The 13,273-nt window shown below is 43.2% G+C and overlaps 1 pseudogene; it reads right to left on the bottom strand.

Moving 5' to 3' along the window:
• Positions 1 to 11,823, bottom strand: part of LOC114035495 — a 67,903-nt pseudogene extending 56,080 nt beyond the window's left edge.
• Positions 11,824 to 13,273: the final 1,450 nt, after the last annotated feature.

Raw genomic sequence — 13,273 nt, 5'->3', positions numbered from 1 at the left:
GTGTGTGTGTGTGTGTGTGTGTGTGTGTGTGTGTGTGTGTGTGTGTGCTGGGAGCGGGAGGCAGGAAGGAAGTACCAGCCTATGCTAGCCCTCGAGTTTTTTAGCTTGGGAAACTCCATTCCTTTACTGTGATTCATGGAGAGAATCTAATGGGAGAATTAAAAGTGAGGAATAGTGACTGGGGTCGGAAAGGGAGGGAGAGGGGGAGGACACTGAAGGGGTAGGATGCAAGCCTCTTCTCCTGATTCCTGCAGACAGCTGCTAGAACATGGGAACATCTTAAGAAGAAAGGACAGTTTGCAAGCAACACCCCGAGCATGGCTGCCACTGAGCAGGCAACCGTACCACAGAAGCTGTGCCAGAGGCAGGTTCTTCTTCTCCAGGTATGCATTCATTTGTTATCTTTGTAGGTGGCCCAGTGGAGAGAGTGCTGAACCTGGAGTCAGGAAGGCCTGAGATCAAATCCAGCCTCAGACAGACACTTACTAGCCGTGTGACCCAGGGCATTTGACCTCTGTCTGCCTCAGTTTCCTGATCTGTAAAATGGGGATTAAAAAGTAGTACCTAGGGTTGTTGTGAGAATCAAATAAGACAATTATCTGTAAACCACTTAGCACAATGCTGGGTATACAGTACGCATTATATAAATGTTAGCTATTATCATTATTGTTATTGTTATTAATTTTTTTTTGGCTGGGCAATGGGGTTAAGTGACTTGCCTGGGGTCACTCAGCTAGTGTCACCTAGCTGCCCCTTTTTTATTTATTCATTTATTTGTTTATTTTAAAATTTTTATTACTAATAGTACATCTGCAGACTGGGTCCATCCTAGAACCAAACAGAGCTTTCCCAGGCCATGGTTTTCAAAACCGTTGTACTTTCACCTTAGACAAAAATTCTCTGTTTCCCCAATATCCGGGGTTTTAATGAACGTTCCTAGAGCTTAGGGCTGAATTGTGCTCATCAAGCAATCCCTGAGTCCATGGATGAACAGATCCTTTCTCTTCTCCCAAGACTGTAGAGTCTTTTTCCCTACCTTGGAGGGCGGTGACTCAAGAATGAAAGGGGTGGGCCTTTCCCCCCATGTTGGTACCAGTTCAAAGTACGTGTCCTAATTCTCTTTCTGGCACAGCCCCTGAAGTGGAGGGGGTGCTCCCCATTTCCCATGTTTGGACCTGGTTCCCTTCCTCTGTCATTCTCCTTTCAGGAAACATAGTATGAGGTTCTGTCCCCTGGCCCCCTTCAGGGAGAAGATACCTAGTACTAGAGCTGAGGCCTCCATGGAACATTTGCAGAAACTGCTTCAGAGAGATCAGTTCCCTTTTCCTCGCCTTTTTGCCTTTTGGTGGGATAGGGAGACCAGATATGATTTCATAGGTTTAGGGACCTCCCAGGGAATAAACACTCCTGACCAATGCTGCTACACAGTGCTTGCTTTGCAGTTTACAGAGTTGTCTGGGGATGCGGAGAAGTTAAATGACTTGCTCAGGATCACACAGCCATCATGTGTGAGAGGGGTGACTTGAACTCAGGTTTTTTGACTCTGAGGCTAGCTGACTCTCTAATTTCTACATTACAACAGTGGCATCAAACTCAAATAAAACAGGGGCCACCAAATCCCCTACACAAGGATCCCTGTGGGCTGTGTATTAACAGTTTAAAATGTAATGTTACTTATGTTTTATCACATTTTAAAATTAATTTTATTAAATATTTCCCAATGACATTTTTTTCTGGTTCCCATGGCACTTGGGGGTATTGCAAGCTATATGTAGTTCCCCACACTAACCTACACTCATTAACCTCTAAGAATTGATCAGCAATTCCAGGACCCCTCCTGGGAGTGAGAGACTCCTCAGGGTGACTGGCAAAGGCCCTCTCTGTCCAAAGGTCCTTAGAGTCTACTCAAAGGTTCTATGCATATTTACTTCCGCTGAATTTCCCATTTCTCTTGTTCCAGGTCCAGCAGGGCCTTCTTCTCCTCCCCCTGATTCAATTGGAGGATCTCTGAGCAGTGAGGATGCTTGAGGGACGTTGGTGAATACTGCCCTTTTCCTCTTCCACTTAGCCAGACTCAATCCTCCAGATGCCCTGAACCTCCCCCAGCTTCTCCCAAATATCTTAGCAGCCCCTCATTCTACTATTGCTCTGGTCCAAGAGACAAAGGCCAAAGAACTATAGATTTAGGGCCAAAGGGGACTTAGAGGTTCTAAGTCCAACTCCCTCATTTTATAGGCTCCTTCCTGTACAGGCTGCCAGAGCGATCTCCCCAAAGCACAGCTCTAATAATATCATTTCCCTATTCAAACACCTCTAATAGCTCCCTGTTACCTACTGACTAAAGCCTAAATTTCTTGGCCTGGCTTATTGGGTCCTCTACAAACCTGGCCTTAACCTACCTTTACAATCTTATCTCCCATTTTAGACATGTAATTGAGTATCTCAGAGGATTTAAGGGTGGAAATGACTTTGGGGAATACAGTCATTTTACAAGTGAGGAAACTGAGGCACCAAGAGGTTAAGTGACTTAGCCAAGGTAAGTGATAGTGGGAAGATCTGATCCCATGACTTCTGAATCTGGAACCAATTCTCTTCCTTTTGTACTACGATGCCCTTATTTGAAGTCAGCTTGTAAGCAGTTAGGTAGCACAGTGAATAAAGTGCTGTACCTGGAGTTGAGAAGACCTGAGCTCAGATCATGATGTGTGACCTGGGGCAAGTTATTAAATTTTTTCTGCCTCAACATCCTTATCTGCAAAATGAGAGTGATAATAATCGCAATAAGGTTAATATAAGGATCCAATGAGATAATACGTGTAAAGTATTTTATAAATCGTAAAGCACTATATAAAAATGCTATCCATTAAGCAAGATAGAAGGACAGGCTGACTAGCTGTCTCTTCTCTCTCTCCACACTGATCTTTTCCCTCCCAGCAGCCACACCCACATAAGGCAGGCTCCTTCCTTCTTTTCCTAGTTATCAGCCTAATTGGACATGCTCAATGGATCTAATCTCCATGTAGCCTGAGTTATGCCCAAGTCATCAGCATGGAATCACCATATCCCCACTCCCTATCCCTAGCAATCACCTTGGCAGAGGCTTACCTCAACCTCCTCCCCGCGTTGCATCATCAGGGCAGCACAGTCTGAAATGAGAGGCAATATGGTATAGAGAGAGGTTTAAACCCAGAATTCCTAGGCTCAAGTCCCATTTTCATCACTTACTTGCTTTTCTGACCTTGGACACATCTTTTAAGTCTTCTGAACCTCAGTAGTCTCATCTGTAAAATGGGGAAAACACTTGCACTAAAGTGCTATTCCAATACCTCATTATGAAGTGGAGGTGACCATGGGATTTTGAAGGCAAGCCACTGAAGCACAAATTCTGACAGGTAATATCAAAAGTATTGAGTAGAAGCCCAGCTCTGTCATGGGAGGATCAATCGAATTAAGTTTCATAAGGTCCATCACCAGAAAAGTCATTCATTGATTGACTCTAGAAATTAATGAAATTCCTTTTACTTTGTACATGGAAGGAATATATCTATCTATCTATCTATCTATCTATCTATTCACCCATCCATCCATCCATTTATCTATCTATATATATATTATCCATATATTTATATACATATATCTAGATAGATTTATCTATATACATCCATCTCTACATATCTATCTAGAGATAGAGAGATAGTTATATTAGTGGAAATAGTACTCACACCAGTGAAATTGTGAGTGTTGGTAATGTAGTAGTAGACAGAGCGCTAGAATTGGAAACAGGACGACCTGTTCAAATCCTGAGTTTAAATCCTTCCTGAGACACTTACTAGCTGTGTGATCATAGGGAGGGCACTTAATTTGTCTCCTCAGTTTCCTTATCTATAAAATGGGGTTAATAATAGCACCAACAACACAAGGCTATGTGAAGATCAAATGAGATCACATATATAAAGCACTTTCTACCTTAAAGCTCTGTATATATGCTGGTCATCATCAGCATTACTATAAATATTAAAGTATGATGTTTGAGAGGCAGCATGGCAAAAATAGAGTTCACATTGGAGTCAGGAAGACCTAGTTTCAAAGGCCACCTCTGACCTATAATGACTGTAGGACCTTGGGCACGTTTTTCTGACCACCCAGGGACTCGGGTGATTTTCTAAGATGACTGAGGATGAGATGGATAGATAGTATCATGCAAACAACAAACATGAACTTGGACAGACTTCAACAGATAATGGAGGATAGAAGACACTAGAGACTATGGTCCATGGGCTCACAGAGAGTCTGACATAACTGAACAAATGAACAAAAACATAGTTGAAGAGCAGGTACTGATCAACACTGGTAGAGGAGTCTCCTCCTGAGGAGTTCTCTGCACCAATGAAATCACACATCTAGCTCCTACCCCCCAAAACCTCACAAATTTTGTCTACTTTTTTTTATCCTTCTGTCCTTGTCTGTGATCCATCCATCTATCTATGTATTATCTATCTCTCTGTTTGTCTATCTGCCTACCTTCCTGACTTACAGGAGGATTATTTAAAAAACAAAAACAAAAACATTGTTAGCAAAATGCAACAAAATGAGTTGTTATTATTATTGTTGCTGCTACTGCTGTCTGCATCAGGCTCTCCCAGCCTTCTTATTTCAAAACTCAGTCACCATATCAGGTCAACACCAAATGTTGCTGCCTTGGCTGAGAAACACCTGGAGCTCGGACTGAATTTTCAGGCCAGACCAGGATGATACTGCCAATGTCTCTGCAAATCCCGAATTTGAAGAATGATTGGGACTTTCTCGTGTCAAGTTGTAGGAACTGCTGTCTCTCCTAAGGTGCTCATTCCTTGGGTGTCTTTTACATACATAATTACCAGGAAAAGCACTGGACTGGGGATCAGAAAATGGGTGTTATGGGGGCAGCTAGGTGGCTCAGTGTCAGGAGGACCTGAGCTCAAATTCAACCTCAGACCAAACACTTGACATTTACTAGCTGTGTGACCCTGGGCAAGTTATTTAACCCCAATTGCCAAAAAAAAAAAAAAAGATGGGTGCTAGTCCCTAGTTGCCACTAACTAGAATACATACCTTAGACAAGTCATGTCCTCTCTATGAACCTCAGCTTCTTTGTCATTATGATGAAAAATCAGATACATTAGTCTCTGAGCTCCTTTCTAGTCTGCATATTCTATGGTTTGGTGATTTCAGAATCCCATTCCTACAGTTTTACCATTTCTTTTTTTCCCCCTATTTTAAAAACTAATTTATTTTGATTTATCAACAATCACTTCCATAAGCTTTTGAGTTTTAAATTTTTCTCCCCCTCCCTCCATAACTCCCTCCCCAAAATGGCACACAATCTGATATAGGCTATACATATACATTCCTATTAAACATATTTTCACATTACCTATGTTGTAAGGAAGAATTAGAACCAATAGGAGGAACCACCAGAAAGAGGAAACAAAACACAAGAAAAAAAAGAGCAGATAGTATGTTTCAATCTGCATTTAAACTCCATAGTTTTCTTCTTTGAGGATAGCGTTTTCCATCATGAAACTTTGGGAGATGTCTTAGATCCATGCATTGCTGAGAAGGGCTAAATCTAGCAAAATTAGTCATTGCACAATGTGGCTGTTTCTGTGTACAATGTTCTGGTTCTGCTCACTTCACTCAGCATCAGTCTTTCCAGGTTTTTTTGAAGTCTGCCTGCTCATCGTTTCTTATGCCATAATAGTATTCCATTACATTCATATACCACAACTTGTTCAGCCATTTCTCAATTGATGGGCATTCCCTCAATTTCTAATTCTTTGCCCCCACCAAAAGAGCTGCTATAAAAATATTTGTACATGTGGGTCCTTTTCCCATTTGTATAATCTCTTTGGGATACAGCCCTAGAAGTGGTATTGCTGGGTCAAAGGGTATGCACACTTTTATAGCCCTTTGGGCATAGCTCCAGATTCCTCTACAAAATGGTTGGATCATTTTACAACTCCACCAACAATGCATTAGTGTTCTAATTTTCCTACATCTTCTCCAACATTTATCATTTTCCTGTTTTGCCATCTTGGCCAATCTGATAGGTGTGATGTGGTACCTCAGAGAGTTGTTTCGACTCTCATTTCTCTAATCAATGGTATTTTAGAGCATTTTTTCATATGACTATAGATGGTTTTAATTTCTTCATCTGAGAACTGCCTGTTCATATCCTTTGACCATTTATCAATTGGGGAATGACTTGTTTTCTTATAAATTTGACTTAATTCTCTATATATTTTAGTTTTACCATTTCTTGATGACCACACATAGAATAGCAATAATGGATGAAATTTTCCATAAAGGAAAGGGGATGATCCCTCCTAGCTTATCTTTTTGTACCCCAACCTTCTGTGGACCCCAAATGAAAGAGACAAAAAGAATTGATACCACCAGGTAAGACCTGGTAATCATTGCCCCAGATACAGTCAACCTGCTCCTCTCTTTCTCCACTTGGGCCATCATACTCAGCTCTCAAAAACAAAAAGTCCCTAAAGTGTATCTGGCCACATATACACAGGGTCACATGACTGGAGCCTCTGTCCCCTCAGCCAAGATGCCCAGCCTGTGGCAGAAGAATGACTCCAGATGGGTTCCTCTAGTCTTTACACTTAGTCTACCCTTCTTTTTTTTTTTTTGCAATTGGGGTTAAGTGACTTGCCCACGGTCGTACAGCTAAGAAGTGTCAAGTGTTTGGTCTGAGGCCGGATTTGAACTTAGGTCCTCCTGACTTTAGGGCTGGTGCTCTATCCACTGTGCCACTTAGCTGCCCCTAGTCCACCCTTCTTGAGCTCCCAGAACAGCTCACTTTAGAGCAACTGCAGCCCCCAACAAGAAATGCTCAAACTTGGCTTCAAAGAGAAGCAATTACTTTTTTAGCAAAATGTTAGGTGTTATTCATTTACTATGCAATGCACAAAAATCCCTCTCTCTGTCTAGACTGAGAATCCCTTCCTTCTCCTTGGACCTTGTTTGCACCCTTCTCCCTAAATCCTATTTAAGTTCAGCTTTAGGCAGGTCAAAGTCAGCAATGATTGGTCATAAAGGTCTAAATATGTGTAGTAAGGCTTCAGTGGGGAGAAACCTTCCCCCTGGGAGTACCCTTACTGGCCACTTCTTGGCCCATTCTCCTGCCTCAAGAGTACAGAGTGAAGACTGCATCAATCAACAAGTATTTATTAAGCAAACTTGCTATGTACCAGGGACTGTGCTAAGCACTGGGGATACAAAGAAAAAGGAAAAATTGTCCCTGACCTCAAGAAGCTTGCATTCCAATGGAATGGGTCTGAACAGTGTAGATGACAACAGGGCATAGGGGAGAGGGCAGAGCCAGGTTCAAGTAGAAAAGAAGAGGCAATAAGACCTCCAGGAGCTGTGCTGTAAGTTAAGGGCAGCAGAAGAGGTGGGTCCTGTGCTCCCAGAAAACTAATTAAATAAGGGGAGGAGGGACACATTCAAACTCAGTTTCTGGTCCATTAATTGGAAAGGTTCCACAACTCCTCCTGCTTCGGTTTATTAGCCCCATGTTTCTGATACTGTCACAGCTATAAATGGCTGTTGGGATCCTTGGTTCTTAAGTGCCAATTTTCACTCATTTAACATACATTTTTTAATGCACCTACTATGTGCAAGGCCTTGCATTCCACTAAACTGTGGCAGAGATAGAAATGAATAAGACACAGGCTCTGCCCTCAAAGAACCCACCTTCTAGTTAACGATGAAATGAATGAATAAAAAGGAATTAAATGCTTACTATGAGCTGAGTTCTGGGGATGTTAAAAAAAATTGCAACAGTCCCTACCCTCAAAGATCTTATATTCCAAAAGGGGCAAACAACATGTATAAGGTAGTAAAGGTCCGGGAGGGGATATTTTGATGTTTTGGTTTTGGGAAGTCACAGGGATAGTGAGTGGAGCCATAGGGGAATTGGCTGACATATGTCCTCTCCAATGGCAATATTAATTTGATTGGAGACTGGTGGAAGGGATGAGGGGGAAAGAGGAATGAGATAAGGTTTAAAAAGTTCATCAGCAGTCAAATCTGATGGCAAGGTGTGAGTAGTGTGGTAAGTGCCCTAATCAGGGTTTTTGTTGCTGTTATTTAGTCATTTCAATCATGTCTAACTCTTCCTGACGCCACTTGGGTTTGTTTGGTTTTTTTTGGTAAAGATACTGGAGTTGTTTGACATTTCCTTCTCCAGATCATTTTACAGATAAGGAAACTGAGGCAAACAGGGTTAAGTGACTTGTCCAGGGTCACCCAGCTAGTAAGTCTCTGAGGCCAGATTTGAACTCAGGCCTTCTTGACTTCAGGCCCAGAAATCCAGCAGATAAAAAGACCCATTTACATCTGGATAACAGGAAAGGACTAGACTTTGGAAGATAAGCTAGAGTCAATAAAGCAAAATCCAGAGGTATTTGAGGCATAAAGTTTATAGGCCAATTTGACTGGAGAATAAGCTTTCTGGGGTTAATCTGTATAACAAAATGGACAAGTCACAACCTTTTTGGTTTTGTCATCTAAACCATGATACGGTTGGACTACATGATCTTTAAGAGTTCTTCCAAGCTTTAAATCCTTCAAGATACTTAGTTACATGTTTGAAGTTGGTTGTAAAATTGTTAAGGTACGGGCCCTTTAGTATCAGCCTGAGGGGTCTAAATGTTCTTCAATAAAAAACGGGGAACCACTGAAGATTTCTAAGCAGGGTAATGATGTTGTCAGAATTGTGTTCTAGGGAATTCTGACAATATGAGACCTCATCTATAAAATGAAAGGATTGGATTAGCTGACCTTCCAACTTTAATTTTATGATCCTTATGACTGCCAGATGGAGGCGCTGGTGGTAGAGAAACCAAGTTCTTGTAGCAAGAGACAATGAAATCCTGAGTTAAGGTGGGTCACTTGGGGATTTAGAGGAAGGAAGGTTTGGGGAAATATTGCTTGGTCCCACGAACAACAATAATGATCTTTTCCCATTTATAATGCTCAGGTCTCTGGTTTTCAGGAGCCACAGGGAATCAATGTGATTGCCCAGGTAATGTGGTCATTGAAGGGTAGAGTAGCCAGGGAGTGACCCTCCAGCTGGATAAAGCTATGGTCAGTAATTCAGAAGTGGAAGACTAGGCAGCCTGGAGTGAGAGTAAGGAATTGAATTTGAGTATCATCACAAACAATGTTGAAACCCTGGACACGCCCTTGGGGAAGCTGCTGGAGCAATTTTTCATCATCCAGGCAGAGGACCTAGATAAACCAAACCTCAAGATAATTAGAAACCCCCCTAATGCCCATAGAATATGAGAGCCGAAGGGGACCTTATATCCTCCCTCCTCTGAACTCAGATATACTATTGTGGTAAGCTGACATTGATATGTGGTATCTGACATTGATAACACATTACCTCCATTGTGAGTTTTCTTTTAACATTTGAGTCCTATCTCCCCCAAGAGACCCTGAATTTCCCAGGGCCAGGAGTTAGATCTGCTCCTTGTCTTGTCTCTCCCCTAGTTACTAGTTCAGGGCTGGGCACTCTGCAGACCATCAGATGTTAGTTGTTTGATCCAGGATCCCTAGGGGCCGTGTGCTCCAGGAAGCCCTGCTAACTTTCCTATATCTAACCTTCACATGATAAAAGCCCCTCCCAGATTAATTGGTTAGATATCAGGTAGTGGTCAGCTAAAGTCTAGGATCCGGGTTTGACTCTGAGCTCTGACACTTGTAATCTTGGTGACAATTCACTTAGCTGTTCAGGAGCTAAAAGTTGTTATTGGTGGTGGGTTGTTTTTGTTTTGTTTGGGTTTTTCATTAATCCATAAAATGATGGGGTTGGATTAAAAAATTCCTAAGCTGATTTCCATCTCTGTTTTTCACCCTTTGCAGTTTTGTCCTCAAGGTCCATCTAAACAATACTGATGACCAGATTGGAACACAACCCTCTATGGGCTCCTGTATTTCCTTGCCCCACAAGCTTCCTAGGATCTCTTTACGGCAGGGTAGGATGGGGGGGGGGGCCTCAGTCTCTATGTTCAGAGGTCCATGTAGGATAATGGGTCTGAGGAAGGACCTTGATTGCATCTTTTTTCAGCATGCTAAAAATCCTATCAATTGCTAGTTTATCAATTAAGAAGTGATTTGTAGAATGGGAAGAACATTGAACTAGGAGTATAAAGATAGATTATAGTCATAGAATTATGGGACTTAAAGTTAGAAGGAACCATATAAACCATCATGTGGGATCCCTCTAGTCCATATTCTCTGGAATACTGTCCACAGGCAGTCTACCTTATGTGCTGAGAGCCTTCCTGTAGTTCTCTTGACATCGTATTAATAAAATGGATTGTCCATTTTATCCCTCATTCTCAGAGAAGGAAACGGGTTTAGAGGGGTTAGGTGATTTTTGACATGTCATACAGGTAGCAGGGTATTCACACTTCGATCTATAGACTCCAGTGTTGTTCGGAGACTTCCTAGTCTCAATCTGGCCGTACTACTAACAGTCATGTGGCTTGGGACAAAATCATTAGAGTGTAGACCTAGGTTCTAGTCCCATATCTATCACTCATTGGTTCTGTAATCATTTAACCTCTGTGAGCCTCAATTTTCTGTTTGTTTGTATTTTTTCTATTTTTTTTTGCTAGGCAATGGGGTTAAGTGACTTGCCCAGAGTCACACAGCTAGTAAGTGTTATGTGTCTGAGGCCAGATTTGAACTCAGATCCTCCTGAATCCAGGGCCAGTGTTCTATCCACTGCACCACCTAGCTGTCCCTAAGAAAACTCTTTTTTTTTTAAGGCAATTGGGGTTAAACGACTTGCCCAAGGTCACACAGCTAGTAAGTGCCAAGTGTTTGGTCTGAGGCTGAATTTAAACTCAGGTCCTCCTGACCCCTCAGGGCCAGTGCGCCCCCCTCAATTTTCTTATTTGAAAAATGGGGGTAAAATAGCCTGTTTTGTCCATGTAAGTTAAGTGATCTAGAGGAAAGCTATCAGCACATTGGGTTGACTCCCTACAGAGGATTTATCAGAAAACAAAGGTAAGTTATCCATACAGATCTGTCAAAGTAGTCCAGAAAGCCCTGTTGTGATAGATACAAAATGAGATTTGGGGAAAAAATGCTTTGTAAATGATATAATTTACTATATGCTTACTGTATACCTGTGAGGTGGTATTCAGTTCAACTCAATTAAATAAACATTTACTTAGTCTTCTATTTCAGGTAAGGCTAAGTGTTGATTATACAAATTCAAAATCAAAACGGTCTTCGGCCTCAAGGAACTTAACATTCGACTGGGTCCCAGCATTAATAATAATAATCGTAGGGAGTAGTGAGGAGAGGAAAATGATACCCTGAGAGGTCTTAGTGACTGACCCAGGGAGCTCTGGAGAAAGAGGGGTTGGCATTGGTGGGATTATACTATCTGTCTGGACAGCCCATGAGGCTCTAAAGTAATCACATGATTTCTCTGTGGAAGCTAGACTCCTCAAGGGGCCAAAGGCCTTGTGCTCTGGAAGGATTTTGTCCTCTGGGTCTCCCCTACTTACCCCAAGGAACACAGTCCCAGGAAATAAAATACTAGCCATCCTGCCCCTAGGCAGATCCAATGTCCTTGGGCTAGCTTCTTACAGAATGAGGGAAGCTTCCTGCTTTGATATCCTGCTTTGCCAGTCAGAGGTGGGGGTAGTGGAGATGGACTTGCATTGGCAAATGTGACCATTCCCAGCTCACCTGAGACCAAGGGAGCTCAGGTTGAGGAACAGTGAAGGACCTCTCCCCCCCAACCATGCCTGCTTTATCCAAGACTCAGTCTATTGTTTCCGCCGTTAGTTATGAAGACTCGAGTCTCACCTCCCTTACTCCCTGACCTGACCTAACCACTTCTGTTTCTTTATAGTGATTGCTACATACCTCAGTGAGTCGAGAGAGTGGGTCAGGGAAAGAAGACCACACATCCAATACAGAAAAGAATGGATTGGTACAAAAGGGAATCTAAGGTTGGGAAACCTACTGGGCTCCAGGTATTCCCGTTTCCGGGAGTCCTGCACCTCAAGAAAGGTTGGGCTTCCCCCTGCACCTTCCTCCAAGGCTTGTCTGAGGGTGACTTCTTTGTTTCCCTCCCCCAGCTCCCCTCCCCATGTCGAGGAGGGGAGGGAAGACCAGGTCCCAGCTAATGCTTCCAGAAGGACAGGACAGGATGATGTGGGGGAGAGAAAAGGGGAGCAGAAAATGAAGGACAGCTTTGTTCTGTAGGATTAATGAAGTGGCTTCCAGGACTAATAGCCCATTTACCAACATCTCCTCCTCTGCCTCTCCCCTCCCAAGGTAACCCGTGGCCGCAGCCCCCAACCTCCCAGAGCTGTCTTCCAGCTCCACTCCAGCTTCTCAGGGAGCTCAGAGAGCAAGAGAAAGGTTGTTAAAGGTCTCTAATGGTAGGAACTCCCCCCTGCGTTCTCTTCGATTTCATCATTCTCCCCCCACCCCCAATCCCTACCCCTGCCAGGCACATGCTACTATTTCGTCCCACTCCCATCTCCATGTCAGATAGTTCAATTCTAAAGCTACCGCTTGCTTGATCACAGTTAAGGGGCAAAGGGATCAGTATTTTCAGGGTAGGGGAGAGTAGGATAGACATTGGGGGGGAGGAAAGGAAAGGGTTGGTGTTATCACAAGTAGAATTAATTTCACTGGGAGGAAGATTAACACCACCCGTTATCCCATCAGGGTAGAACCACCAGATCACCGCGGGGACTTGGCCTCGTCCCCCACTCCAGAGCTCACCTCCGTACAGCCCTAATTTCCAGTCCCTCGTCCCTATCCCCACTTTCCAGCCTCAGTCTCTGCCTCCTACTCCTCCCCACAGAATGGGCCAGAATTGGGATAAACAGTAACTAATTGGATTAGGGGCTGATAATATTGTTGACCTTTCTTAATGGTTTGCTTGGCTGCCTTTCCACCACAGACTGGCTTCATTTTATGCAAGAGTGTGTGTGTGTGTGTGTGTGTGTGTGTGTGTGTGTGTGTGTGCGCGCGCGCGCGCGCTCTCAGGGGGTGATATACAACCCCTGTTAACCTCAGAATAAAATGAGCTGAGCTTCCTCTTGTCATGCCCCCTGCAGCAGGAGCACACACAAATACATATGCGCACAGCTACACACAACCGCACATGCAGGTACACACCGGCGAGCACACATTTACACTCATACCCGTATGGCCCGATGCGGACACGAATCCCCCC

Source organism: Vombatus ursinus, unplaced genomic scaffold (genome assembly GCF_900497805.2).
Source record: "Vombatus ursinus unplaced genomic scaffold, bare-nosed wombat genome assembly UNPS02009205.1, whole genome shotgun sequence".
In the NCBI taxonomy this organism is placed as follows: domain Eukaryota; kingdom Metazoa; phylum Chordata; class Mammalia; order Diprotodontia; family Vombatidae; genus Vombatus; species Vombatus ursinus.
The sequence above is the reverse complement of the archived record's forward strand: the minus strand, read 5'-3'. Positions and strand labels throughout refer to the sequence as shown.